Source organism: Callospermophilus lateralis, chromosome 2 (assembly GCF_048772815.1).
Source record: "Callospermophilus lateralis isolate mCalLat2 chromosome 2, mCalLat2.hap1, whole genome shotgun sequence".
NCBI classification, from domain to species: Eukaryota; Metazoa; Chordata; class Mammalia; order Rodentia; family Sciuridae; genus Callospermophilus; species Callospermophilus lateralis.
The window spans coordinates 66,915,780-66,928,979 of NC_135306.1; positions in this window are offsets into that span (position 1 = coordinate 66,915,780).

Genomic DNA, 13,200 nt, shown 5'->3' on the forward strand with positions numbered 1-13,200 from the left:
TCTTTCTTCCTCATTACCTCTTGATCTCCTCCATCTTTCCACTGATCTTTCAAATATCTTTGATATCCAGTCTCTTGTTTTCCCTTATTTTTCTCCAACTTCTGCATATGAGAACATTCAACCCTTGATTTTCTGAGTCTGGCTTATTGCACTTACCGCAATGTTTTCCATTTCCACCCATTTACCAGCAAATGCTGTAATTTCAATCTTTATGGCTAAGTAAAATTCCATCGTGTACATACACCCCATTTCTTGACCCATTCACCTGTCGATGGACACCTAGGCTGGTTCCATGAGTTGGCTATCATGAAGTATGCTCCTCTAGACACTGAAGTGGCTGTATTGCTGTAATATGCTGATTTTGGTTCTTTTGGATACAGCTGGTGGTTCCATTCCTAGTCTTTTTAAGAATCTCCATGCTGCTTTCCAGGGTGGTTGTACTAATTTGCAGTCCCACCAACAAGATATGAGTGTGCCTTTTCCCCCACATCCTCACCAGCATTTATTATTTATATTCATACATATACGTATACATATATATACATATTCACACATACATATACACATATATGTGTGTATATATGTATATGTGTGTGTGTGTGTGTGTGTGTGTGTGTGTATATAGTGTGTGTGTGTGTATATATATATAGTAGTTGTAGATGGACAGCATGCCTTTGTTTGATTTTATGTGATGCTGAGGATCAAACCCAGTACCTCACATGTGCTCTGCCACTGGCTACAGTCCCAGCCTTATTGTTTGTATTCTTTATAATTGCCAATCTGACTAGAGTGAGATGAAATCTTAGTGTAGGTTTTTTTTTTTTTTTTTGCATTTCCCTGATTGCTAGAAATGTTGAACATTTTATATATTTGTTGGCCATTTGTTTCTTTTGCAGAATGTCTGTTCTTTTACCTATTTATATGCTTTGGTGTTAAGTTTTTAAGTTCTTTTATATATTCTGGATTTTAATCTTGTGTTAGAGGAGTAGCTGGCAAAGATTTTCTTTCATTCTTTAGGCTCTCTCTTCATGCTCTTCATTCCTTTTGTTGTGCAAAAACTTTTTAATTTGATGGCATCCCACTTATTGAGTCTTGGTATTCTTGAGATTTAGGGGTCTCATTAAGGAAATCTGTGCCTGAACCAAAATGCTGGAGTGTTAACCTTTCATTTTCTTCTAGTAGTTGCATGGTTTCTGGTGGCGTTTCTAAGTGTTTGATCCATTTGATTTGACACTTGTGCAGGGTGAGATAAAGTAATTTAATTTCATTCATCTATACATGGATGTCCAGTTTTTCAAACACCATTTGTTAAAAGTCAGCCTTTATGTTTGAAATCCTTCTGGACTTTCACAATTTGCATGTGGCATCTCTTTCCTATGGTGCCCTGACTGATCCACAGCTCTGCCATATCAGACCAGTGAAGAAGACAAATAGACAAGAAAACGTACTGTGTTGTGATAGTAGTTGGAATACAAGGAGCTGTGGAGTTACTGAGGTTGTAAGAGAAAGCTTAAAGAAAACTGTCCATAAGCATTTTCCATACTTGTAGCGAGGAACATAATCAAGTTAATTTAGAGGAATTTGATTGTACAGGGAACTCCCAAGGCAGTGTGTGATCAGAACAAATTCAGATTTTAAGTCATTTACAATTTCATAAAAGAAAATGAAGCAAAACAAATGAAATATTTATATGGTACTCTTTTTAAGTTTTATTTTTATTCTTTCAAATTTATTTTGAGTTGTACTTATAGAGTATAGTGTGATAATTCAATGCATGCATACAATGTGCCGTGATCAAATGAGGGAGATGAGCATTTCCATTTCCTTAAACATTTATCACTGTTTTGGGAATCTCTTTTACCACTTTATAGACTATATAATAGGTTATTGTAAACTATAGTCCACCCTACTGTTCTGCAGAACAATTCTTAATCCTCCTACCTATTTTGGTATTGGTTGTCCTACTTTCTTGCCCTCTAATGACCACTACTGTTCTATTTCTATGGAATCAACTTATTTAGTTTCCCCATATGAGTGAGAATATGCAGTACTTGCTCTCTGTGTCTAACTTACTTCAGTTAACTTGAATGGAACTGGAGGATATCATGTTATCAAAAATGACAGGATTCTATTTTCTTTCTTTTTTTTTTTTCTTGTTGAACAATATCCCATTGTGTATATATACCACGTTTCTTTATCCAGCGATCCAGCGATGGATACCTTGGTTGATTCCATACCTTAGTTTTTTATTTTTTTATTTGTATATGGACAAAATACAACGTTTATTTTTATTTTTATCTGTGCTGAGCATTGAACCCAGTGCCTCACATGTGCTAGGCAAGTGTTTCACTACTGACCCACAACCCCAGCCCTGCTACCTTGGTTACAGTGAATATTGCTGCAGTTAACACACAAGTGCTACTGACTGCACTTCTTTGGATATGTACTCAGTAATGCAATGGCTGGCTCATATGGTAATTCTAGGTTTTCGTTGTTTTAAAGGAACTTTCATACTGTTTTCCACCACTGTTAATTTATATTCTCACCACCAGTGAATGAAAAGTTCCTCCCTTTCTGTATCTTAGCCAGCATTAGTTAGCCTTCTTGATTATATCCTTCTAACCAGGGTAAGTTGATATTTCATCATGTTTTTTAAAAAAATATTTATTTTTTAGTTGTAGATGGACACAATATCCTTATTTTATGTGGTGCTGAGGATCAAACCCAGGGCCTTACACGTGCTAGGCTAGCGCTCTACCACTGAGCCACAACCCTGCCCTCATCATGTTTTTTTTTTTTTTAATATTTATTTTTTAGTTGTAGTTGGGCACAATATCTTTATTTTATTTTTTAATTTATTTTTATGTGGTGCTGAGGATTGAACTCGGGGCCTCGCACAGGCTAGGTGAGCGCTCTACCCATGAACCCATGGCCTGGGGTAGTCTAGGCCAGCTCACCACCAATGAGCTACACCCTCAGCCATTGATGAGTTTTGCAGTGAATCTGTAAGTTAGTTTGAGCAATGTCCACATTTTAGCAATATTCTTATAATCTATGATCATGGGGTATCTTCCCTTTTTATGGGTCCTCTTCATTTTTTATAATTCTCATTATAGAGATCATTCAATTTAGTTTAATTTATTCCTAAGTATCTTATTTTTTAGTAACTATTTTGAGTAGGATTATTGATTTTCTTTTTTGGTACCAGATTGAATACAGGGTCTTTGAGCTACATTCTTAGTTCTTTTTTTTTTTTTTTTTTTTTTTTTTTGGAGTCATGGTCTCATTAAGTTGCTGAGGCTAACCTTAAACTTGTGATCCACCTGCCTCAGCCTCCTGAGTCACTGGGACTGCAAGTATGCACTACCACAACTGATTCCATTTCTTTATCAGTATATACTGGAATATGAACACCTACTAACTTTGTACGTTCATTTTGTATCCAGCAACTTAATTCCTTTGTTCTAACAGTTATTTGGTGGTATCTTTAGGTTTTTCTGTATATAGAATTATGTCAACTGTAAACAGGAATAATTTGACTTCCTGCTTTCTTATCTGGATGCCCTTTCTTTCTCTCTTCTAATTGTTCTAGCTAAGACTTCTAATTCTATGTTGAATAAGAATGGTCAAAGTGGATATCCTTGTCGTATTCTAGATCTTAGAGGGAACACTTTCAGGTTTTCTCCAGCATGATGATAGCTGTGGGTTTGACATATATAGACTTTATTGCATTCAGGTATATTCTTTCTATATCTTTTTGGGGGGGAGGGGAAGTTATGGGAATTGAACCCAGGGCCCTTAACTATTGAGCTGCATCCCCAGCCATTTTTATTTGCTATTTTAAGATAGTGTCTCACTAAGTTGCGTAGAGTCTTGTTAAGTTGGTGAGGCTGGCCTTGAACATGCGATCCTCCTGCCTAACCCTCCTGAGTCGCTGGGATTATCGGTGTGTGCCACCATGCCTAGCTGTATCTATTTTTTTTAATCATGCTTTTTGTTTCTTTTTTAAAATTTTTATTTGTTTTAATTAGTTATACATGACAGTAGAATGCAATAATGTACTCTGATATAGCATACATAGATGGGATATAATTTCTCATTTTTTTGAATGTACATGTTGCAGAGTCATATTGGTCATGCAGTCACATATGTACATACAGTGATGATGTCTGTTTCATTCTACTATCTCTCTTATCCCCACATCCCTTTCCTCCCCTCCCATCACTTCCCTCTATATAATCTACGGTAACGCTATTCTTCCCTAGTGCCCCCCACCTTATTGTGAATTAGCATCCGCATATTAGAGAAAACATTTGGCCTTTGGTTTTGTGGAATTGGCTTATTTTGCTTAGCATGATATTCTCCAACTCCAACAATTTACTGGCAAATTCCATAATTTTACTATTTAAAGCTGAGTAACATTCCATTGAGTATATATACCACATTTTATTTATCCATTCATCTATTGAGGGGGACACCTAGGTTGGTTCCATAGTCTAGCTATTGTGAATTGAGCTGCTATAAATATTGATGTGGCTGTGTCACTATAGTATGCTGATTTTAAGTCCTTTGGGTATAGACCAAGGAGTGGGATAGCTGAGTCAAATAGTGGTTCCATTCCAGTTTTTTTGAGGAATCTCCGTACTGCTTTCCATGGTGGTTGCACCAATTTGCAGTCCCATCAGCAATGTATGAGTGTACTTTTTATACCATATCCTCAATAACCTTTATTGTTGCCTGTATTCTTGATGATTGCCATTCTGACAGGAGTGAGATGAAATATTAGAGTAGTTTTGATTTGCATTTCTCTAATTGCTAGAGATGTTGAACAGTTTTTTATATATTTGTTGATCAGTTGTATTTCTTCTTCTGTGAAGTGTCTGTTCAATTCCTTAGTCCATTTATTGACTGGGTTATTTGTTTTGGGATGTTGAATTTTATTATACTTTTCCTACTTCTATTGAGGTCATGTATTTTTTCTTTTATTCTGTTGATGCGATTGATTTGCATATGTTGAGCTATACTTATATCCAGGATAAATCCCAATTGTCATGGTACATAATCTTTCCAATGTGTTGTTAAATCTGGTTTGCTATTGTGGAGGGTTTTCACTTCAATCTTCATCAAGAATATTTGTCTGGCTTGCTTTGTGTGTGGGTGTGGGGGGGTCTGATTTTGGTATCAGGTTAATGCTGGCCTTGGAGTAAGTTTGGAAGAAGTTCCTTTCAAATTTTTTTTGGAATAATTTTAAGAATTGATATTAGTTCTTCTCTAAATTTTTGATTAAATTCACCAGCAAGCAATCTGGTCCTAGGCTTTTCTTTGTTTGGAGATTTAATTACTAACTGGGTTTGTTCAGGTTTTCTATTTCTTCATAATTCAGTCTTGGTAGTGTGTGTTCAGGAATCTGTCCATTTCCTCTAGGTTATCAAACTTGTTGGTGTGTAGTCATTTATAATTTTCTCTGGTGATCCTTTGTATTTCTGTGGTGTCAGTTGTAATGTCTTCCTTTTCATCTCTGATTTTACTTATTCAAGTCTTTTTTTTTCTTAGTAAAGTTTATCAGTTTTTTTTTCAAAAACATACTCTTGACTTTTTGCATTTAAAAAAATTTCTGCTCTAATCTTTTAAAAAATTTTTTAAAAAATTATTTTTATATATACGTGACAGAGTATATTTTGACATATTATACATACATGGAGTATAACTGCACATTCTTGTGGGTGTACATGATGTGGAATTTCACTGATCTGTATTCATAACATAGGAAAGTCATGTCCGACTCATTTTACTGTCTTTCCTATTCCCATCCTTCCTCCCTTCCCTTCATTCCCCTTGATCTAATCCAATGAACTTCTATTACCCCGCCCCCTTGTCAGATGTTACCATCCACATAACAGAGATCATTCAGCCTTTGGTTTTTGGGGATTGGCTTAATTCACTTCTGTCTGATCTTCCTTCCTTCCTTCTCCTAGTTTTGGGTTTAGTTCTTGTTTTTCTAATTCCTTGGCTACAACATCAGGTTGTTGGTGATCTTTCTTCCTCTTTAAGGTAGCTTCTTATTGCTATCAACTTTTGTCTTTACCTGCCTTTTTTGTATCACATAGGCTTTGGTATGTTTCGCTTCCATTTTCATTTGCCTCAAGAAATTTTTAAGTTTTCCATGTCTTTGTGAAGTTTCCAAAGTTCTTCCTATTATTGATGTCTGGTTTATACCACTATGATCAGAAATGATGTTTGAGGTTATTTTAGTATTCCTAAATCTACTAAGACTTGTTTCGTGATCCAGTGTATGCTGTATCCTGGAGAATATTTCATGTGCAGCTGAGAATATGTGTTCTGATGCCATTGGATGCATAAGAGTCTGTTGGGTCCATTTGATATAGAGTGTAGTTTAGCTACAATATTTATTGATTCTTCTGAATGGATGATCTGGTTATAGCTGAATCGGAGGTGTTGAAGTCCCCTATTGCAGTCCATTTCTCTTTAGATCTATAATACTTTGTATGTTTAGATATTCTCATGTTGAATGCATATCTATTTATAATAAGTATATGCTTTTGCTAAATCAACTCCCTGTTTTACTTAATGATCATCTTTGTAGTTTTTTAAATTTACAGTCTTTTTTTTAAATCAGAAAATAAGTATAGCTACACCTCTTTGGGTTTCCATTTGCATGAAATATCTTTTTCTATCTTTTTTTACATTTACATTCTGGGGGCTGGGACTGTGGCTCAGTGGTGGAGCGCTTGCCTAGCTTGTGTGAGGCACTGGGTTCAATTCTTAGCACCACATATAAATAAATTAATTAAATTAAGGTACATCAAAAACTAAAAAAAAATGTATATATATTTTTAAAAATTTATATTCTGTTTGTGTCCTTGCAGGTGAAGAGAGTCTTTTGTGGGTAGCATATACTTGGATTTTAAAATCCTTTCAGCTATTCTGCTCTTCAGTGAGTTAAATATAGGTAACTCTTCTCCCCTGCCACATACCAAAGTCCATATATTAAAGGCTTAATCCCAAGGGTAGGGCTATTGAGAGATGCTATGGACTTTAAAAGATGGGGGCCTAGTGGAAGGTTCTTAGGTTACTGGGAGTACATCCTGGAAGGGGATTGTGGAGCCCTAGTTTTCAACCTCCCTAGTTCATGTTTTGGTACAAAATGTGCTTCTACAGGTACTTTCATCATGTTGCAATGCTCTCACCAGAGGCAGAAACAATGGAACCACCTAACCTTGGATTTGAACCTCCCAAACTAGAGTACAATAAACCCTTTCTCTTATAAAGAAAGTTGTCTCTGGTTTTTCAATGTAGCAATGTAAATCTGACTAACTCATGCTTTGTGTCCTTTAATTGGAGAATTAATCCATTTGCATTTAGGGTAAATATTGATTGGTATGGACTTACAGCCAATTTTGTTTTTTGTTTTCCTGTTATTTTGTATATCATTTTTTCCTTACTGTCTTCCTTTATGGATAGGGATTTTTCTTTAGTGGTGTTTTGATTTCTTTTTATTATAGTATATTCATCCTCATGGATGGTTATGAGGCTTTAAAAATCTTATAATAAATTATATTAAGCAGATAGCAAATTTGTTTGCATAATAAGAAAATCCTCTACACTTTAACTCTATTTCCCTTTCCACCTTCTGAATTGAATTTAAATAATTTCATATTATATATTCCTTAAGTTATAGTTATTATTTTTAATAGTTTGGTCTTATACATTTGATATTGAGAAATGTAGGTGGCTCATGACCCACCTTTACATTATCACTGTATTCTGGATTTGACTGCATCCTTACTTTCTCCAGTGGTTCCATACCTTGAGAGATTTCTCATTAGCACCCTTTTCTTTCAACTTGAAGAAGATCCTTTAGCATTTTTTATAAGGCAGGCCTGGTGGTAATAAATTCCCTTAGTTTTTGTTTGGGAGTCTTTATCTTGCCTTCATTTCTGAAAGACAACTTTTGTAGGTACAACACTCTTGGCAGTTTTTTGTTCAGAGCTTTGGGAATATCATCCCACTCTCCCCTGGCCTGTATGGTCTTTGTGGAGAAATCTTCTGCGAGGTGTATTGAAGGCCTCTTACGTTATTAACTTCTTTTCTATTCCTGCTTTCAGGATCCTTTCTTACCTTTGGCTTTGGACTCTTTGATTATAATGTCTTTCAGTGGTTTTATTTGGATTATATATGATTGGTGACCTTTGACTTTCTTGTCCCTGGAAAATTGTTTCTTTCTCCAAGTCTATAAACTTTTCTATTATTTCTTTAAGCTTTCTAACCCCTTTTCCATTAGACTTCAATGAACTATACAATTTTTCCTTTTTGTTATCCCACAAATCTCATAAGCTTGTTTCATTTTTATTTATATTGAATATTTTCAAATAACCTGTATTTGAGTTCAATAGTCTTCCTTCTGCTTGCTCCATTCTGTTGTTGCATTTGTTTTGTCTATTATATTTTTCTCTTCTAGGATTTTAAAAAATTTTTCAATTTAAATTTCAATTTGCTTATTTTCTTTTTTAATTGATGCATATTATACAGAATGGTGTAGTGCATTGTGGCATATTGGTATATGCACATAGCATTATTTGATTGATTTCACTTCTAATAACTCCCTTTACCTTCCCTTCCTCCCTCCCTCTGGTCCCCTTCCTCTATCTTAATGGTTTCCCTAATACTTTCATGATGTTCCCCCTCCTTTTTTCCCCTACTAGCTTTCACAAAAAAGAAAAAAAACATATGATACTTATCTGAGTTTATTTGGTTTATTTCACTTAACACAGTGTTCTCCAGTTACATTCCATTTTCCTGCAAACCACAAAATTTTCTTTAGGGATGAATGAAACTCTCCTGCATATATGCCACACTTTCTTTATCTGCATCTGTTGATGGACACTTAGGCTGGTTCCATAACATGACTGTTGTGAATTGTGCTGGGAGGGATGTGGTTATGCATGCATCTCTCAAGTATACTGTGAATCTATTTAATCTATAATAAATTTATGAATTGTTTGTCTTTTCTTGAGGTTTACTAGGTTTCCTTAAAACAAATGTCTAGAAGGTTCTGACAGATCATACATCTCCAATTTTTCAGTGTCATTCATTCACATCTTATTCTGTTTGGTGAGTTCCTGTTTCTCTGCTCTCAGTGCTATGGGTATGCAGGGATGTCTGCTCACTAGAGTTAGGTGTTTATTCCAGGATCTACAGTCTGCCTTTGTTTGTACCCATCCTTCTTCATTGGGCCTGTCCAGAATTTCTATGTGGACTGATTTATGTCTTAAGCACGTGATCACTGCCATTGCTTCAGCCTTAGAAGGTCTCCTTAGCCCAGGTTTGCTATGAGAATTGCAAGTTCTCCTGGGTTGGCTCAGTACCCCAGACTCATTGGGAAGATGCAAGGAGGGTGCCTGGGCTGAGTGGGAAAGTCCATCAGGGACCCAAGCCTGGAAACTTGTCATCTGACAGTTCCCCCAAAGCAGGTGGGTGAGCTGGAGCTGAGATTGGGCTCCTCAGGGTCTGCTATGGAATATAGTCATTCATAAGGTGAGCCTTCCCCAACTGCCCAGATAACTGTGTGTCTCCCAACAGCTCATTGCACAAGCAAGGACAGTTTCCCAAGTGCAGCATGAGGAGCTGCAGTGTGGCCCCTTTGGGATTGGCTGTGGAAAGAGGCTGTGAGCCTGTCCCTGAAGACCAGACAAGTACATATCTGCCAGCCACTCCCTGCACAGGTGGAGCCGTTTCCAGACTGTAGCATGAAGGGTAGGAGCCAAGACTAGGCACCTCAAGATGAAGTGTGACGCAGAGGCTGTGAGCCATCCTGGTGCCCAAGTGAGCACTTGTCTCCCTGCTGTTCCCTGCACAGGGAAGATCATTCCTCAACTGCAGCAAGAGTGGCCAGAGCTGAGACCAGGCCTTCTCCAGACCTGCTGTGGGGCAGAGGCCAGCAAGCCTGTCTTGGAGGCTCTTATAGGTGCCTGACTGTTAGGATGTGAGATATGGGCAAGTCTCCCTCTGGGTCCTTGTGTGAGCAGCACTAAGCTAGAAGCTGAGCAATGGGAAACTGGAGTTGAGCACTGGGTGATGTTCGGGTCCCCTGCCAGCACCAGCATTGGCAGGAAGCCTCTCTACTGGGGCACTCCTGTGCTGGATTCTTCCTAGACCCCCACAGCAGATGGTTTTGGTTGCAGACTCCAGACCAAATGGGCTGTAGTCACACCCCTTGGGAACAGGATCATTTCTGGGATAGTGCTCAGGAGCATGATCAACAGGTCTGCTACCTGTTTGTGGGTCTGTAGTCTCCAAATGACCCTCAAGAACCATCTACCTGAACCCTGAGGCTCCCACAAAGACTTTCCTCTGTGGCTGGATACAGGATCCTCCTGTGGGTGATGTATTCTGTCATCTTGCTGACATCACTCACAAGCATTCCTCTGTGTGAAGGATGTGTTCCTGGATTGGGGAGTGTCATTTGTATCATTCCTTAAGTGATCCACGTGGCCTAATCATTAAGAGACACAGGCTCAGTACCACACCTTAAAAAGGCCTTGTCCATTCACTAAAACAATTGAATACATGGTAAATGTCTGGTCATGGTTGTTTCCAACTACTGTCCCTCTAGTTGTTGGATGGGGTTCTTGTGTTGTGGGGAAATTTATGGTCATCTTAGTCATGTCAAAATCAGACCATCCATCTAAAATTTCCTATTGATCTCTTTTCTCTGTTTTCTCATCCATTCCACATAGTTACCTAGAGTCACTGCCTAATTTGTATTTTAATACTCAGCCTGATTCTCTTCCTGTGTCATTGCAGCAGGTCCAGAATTTTACCTGCAAACACTTTTTTCAGCCATCATAAGCCAAAACTGGTTTCCAGAGTACAAAGTGATTGGCAGAAAGAGACATGGGGTAAAACACACTGGAAAGCTCTCATTGTGTGCAGTGTGAGCTCTTCTCAGCTGAGAGTGCTTGCAGTATAATTGCTCATTGGTCAACAAAACAGAACAGTCCACTACAAATATGGAGGAGTGCCTCAGAATGGGCTTTTTAAAAAGAAAAAAAAATCTATAGTGAGTATTTTGTGCTTTGCGTGGTGCTAAGTGTATATTCAGGGCCTCATGCTTGGGTGGCAAGCGCTCTACCACTGATCTGCACCTCCAGCTCCTCCCTAATTGATAATTATTTTAATGAAACTATTTCAGAGTTCCACTCTGTCAGTACTGTGTTGTGGTCAACCATAAGTGTTCTGCAGCCATAACTGTAAAAGGACAAATTGATCACAGAGAAAGTGCTCTGAGATAGACCAGTTTCTGGGAGCTCACATATGAAGTGAAATCTGAACTGGATCTTCACAGATTGGAGAATACTTAGATTAAGATGTGAGTGGTTTGGAGGGAACAAGTAGGATTTCAATATGCAAACACGAGAGAGAAGCACCTGTGCAAAGGCTGTTGCAGAGTGATGGGCAGGAGAGTGGGGAGTGAATGAGGGCTACAAGGGTTGGGCGGGGTCAGAAGAGTGTATAAGCTGTAGAAAGCTGCAAAGGGTCCTAACCCAGGCAACCGAGACTTACTAGGGACATTCCACCCTCAGTCAGAAAGAATGTCTATAGTGTAGGAATGGCCTTTTGGATAAAAAAAACAAACAAAAAAAAGATTCTGTAAGGGTCTTGCTGCAGTCTGGCTGGGCAAAATAACCGGGGGTGACAAGCAATTTGTGAAGGTTGATACAGCGGGAGCCACTTTATTGTAGGACAGCAGAGGTATTTATACCTAACTCATTATACACAGCTTGTTTCAATTAACATCATCTAGATACATCAATTAGTCATTAAGGAATCCTCATCATCTTAATAATTACACACAGCTTAACTTAATTAACATCATCTAGATAAAGCAGTCAGTCATTAAGGAATCTCCATCATCTTAATGGCTGGCTGGCGTCACTTCTCAAACCACTCCTCCTGGCAAAGTGCCAGGCGCCATCTTGACTTGTCTGTGGCCCTCAACAGGGTCTGAAAAATTGTTATTTTAAAAAGTCTTCTGAGGATGACAATGACATCTTGGGTACTGGAGTTGAAAGCCAGAGTTGGATATGGTGGCTAAGATAGGTCTTTGGGGCATATGCCTCCTCAGCCTCCTTACATAGATAAGGAGCGTGCCAGGCCCAGCTGCTGTGCAGAAACTGGTATTTGTTTGGGGCATGGGGAACTAGGAGAGGAAGAGTAGTGGGCAATGTGTTTGAAAATACTTGCTTAAAAATTATTTTTGCCTGGTTTTTCTCTGTCCTTTGATTGTGGTGTTCATTCTGAACTTGGGTACATTTGTGACCATTCGATTATCCAGAGTGGTAAAGGGTGGGAAGAGCTGTAATTTTTATTCCATGTGGCATGGGAGTCTCTCAGGTTCTGAGCAGGGGAGTGACATGGTGGCCACAGGTGCCAACAGGGTTGCTCTGGCTGCTGTGGGGAGGAGAGGCTATTGGGGGCGAAGCCCAAGCAGGAGCCCACTAATGACAGAAGAGCCTGGGGCACCACCGCCTGAGGGGAGGCCTGGGTCTGTGGAAAGACTGGAGAAGTGATGACAGCAACCGCAGGTCTGGGTCATATTCAAGGATGGGGACTACGGTGACTCAGACATGAGGGATAGGGAAGAGAAAAAGATGACCCTAGTTTTTCGGCTTGAGTGACTGGTACAGAATAACATAAAAATCCAGTCTTCATAATTTTAAAAAATACCTACATGCATACTTCTAATTAAACATAAATAAAACATACTTCTACCCATTTGTGACCTATATGTGTGTTATATATAGGTGGTTTTATTTTATATATATGGTGATGTAAGTAGACCTATATTTCCAGGAAAAGAGAGAGAGAAACACACAAAATTGTTAACAGTGGTTTTCTCAGGGTTATAGGAGAGGATCAGATAAAGGAGGAGAGGAAGGAACTTTCTTTTTATGACCTACTAGCTTCTGTTTATTATTTTTTTGATAGTAGTCCATTAATTTTACTCAATTAATTTTACACAAAACTGTTAATAGTGGTAAATTCTAGATAGTGAGAATATAAATTGTGTGTGTATTTGTATTATGTAATTGTTTTATGTATATCTTGTTTATATAACATCACCACAAACTTTATGGCTTAAAATAACACTCATTGCAATTTAGTTTCCTCAGGGCCAGG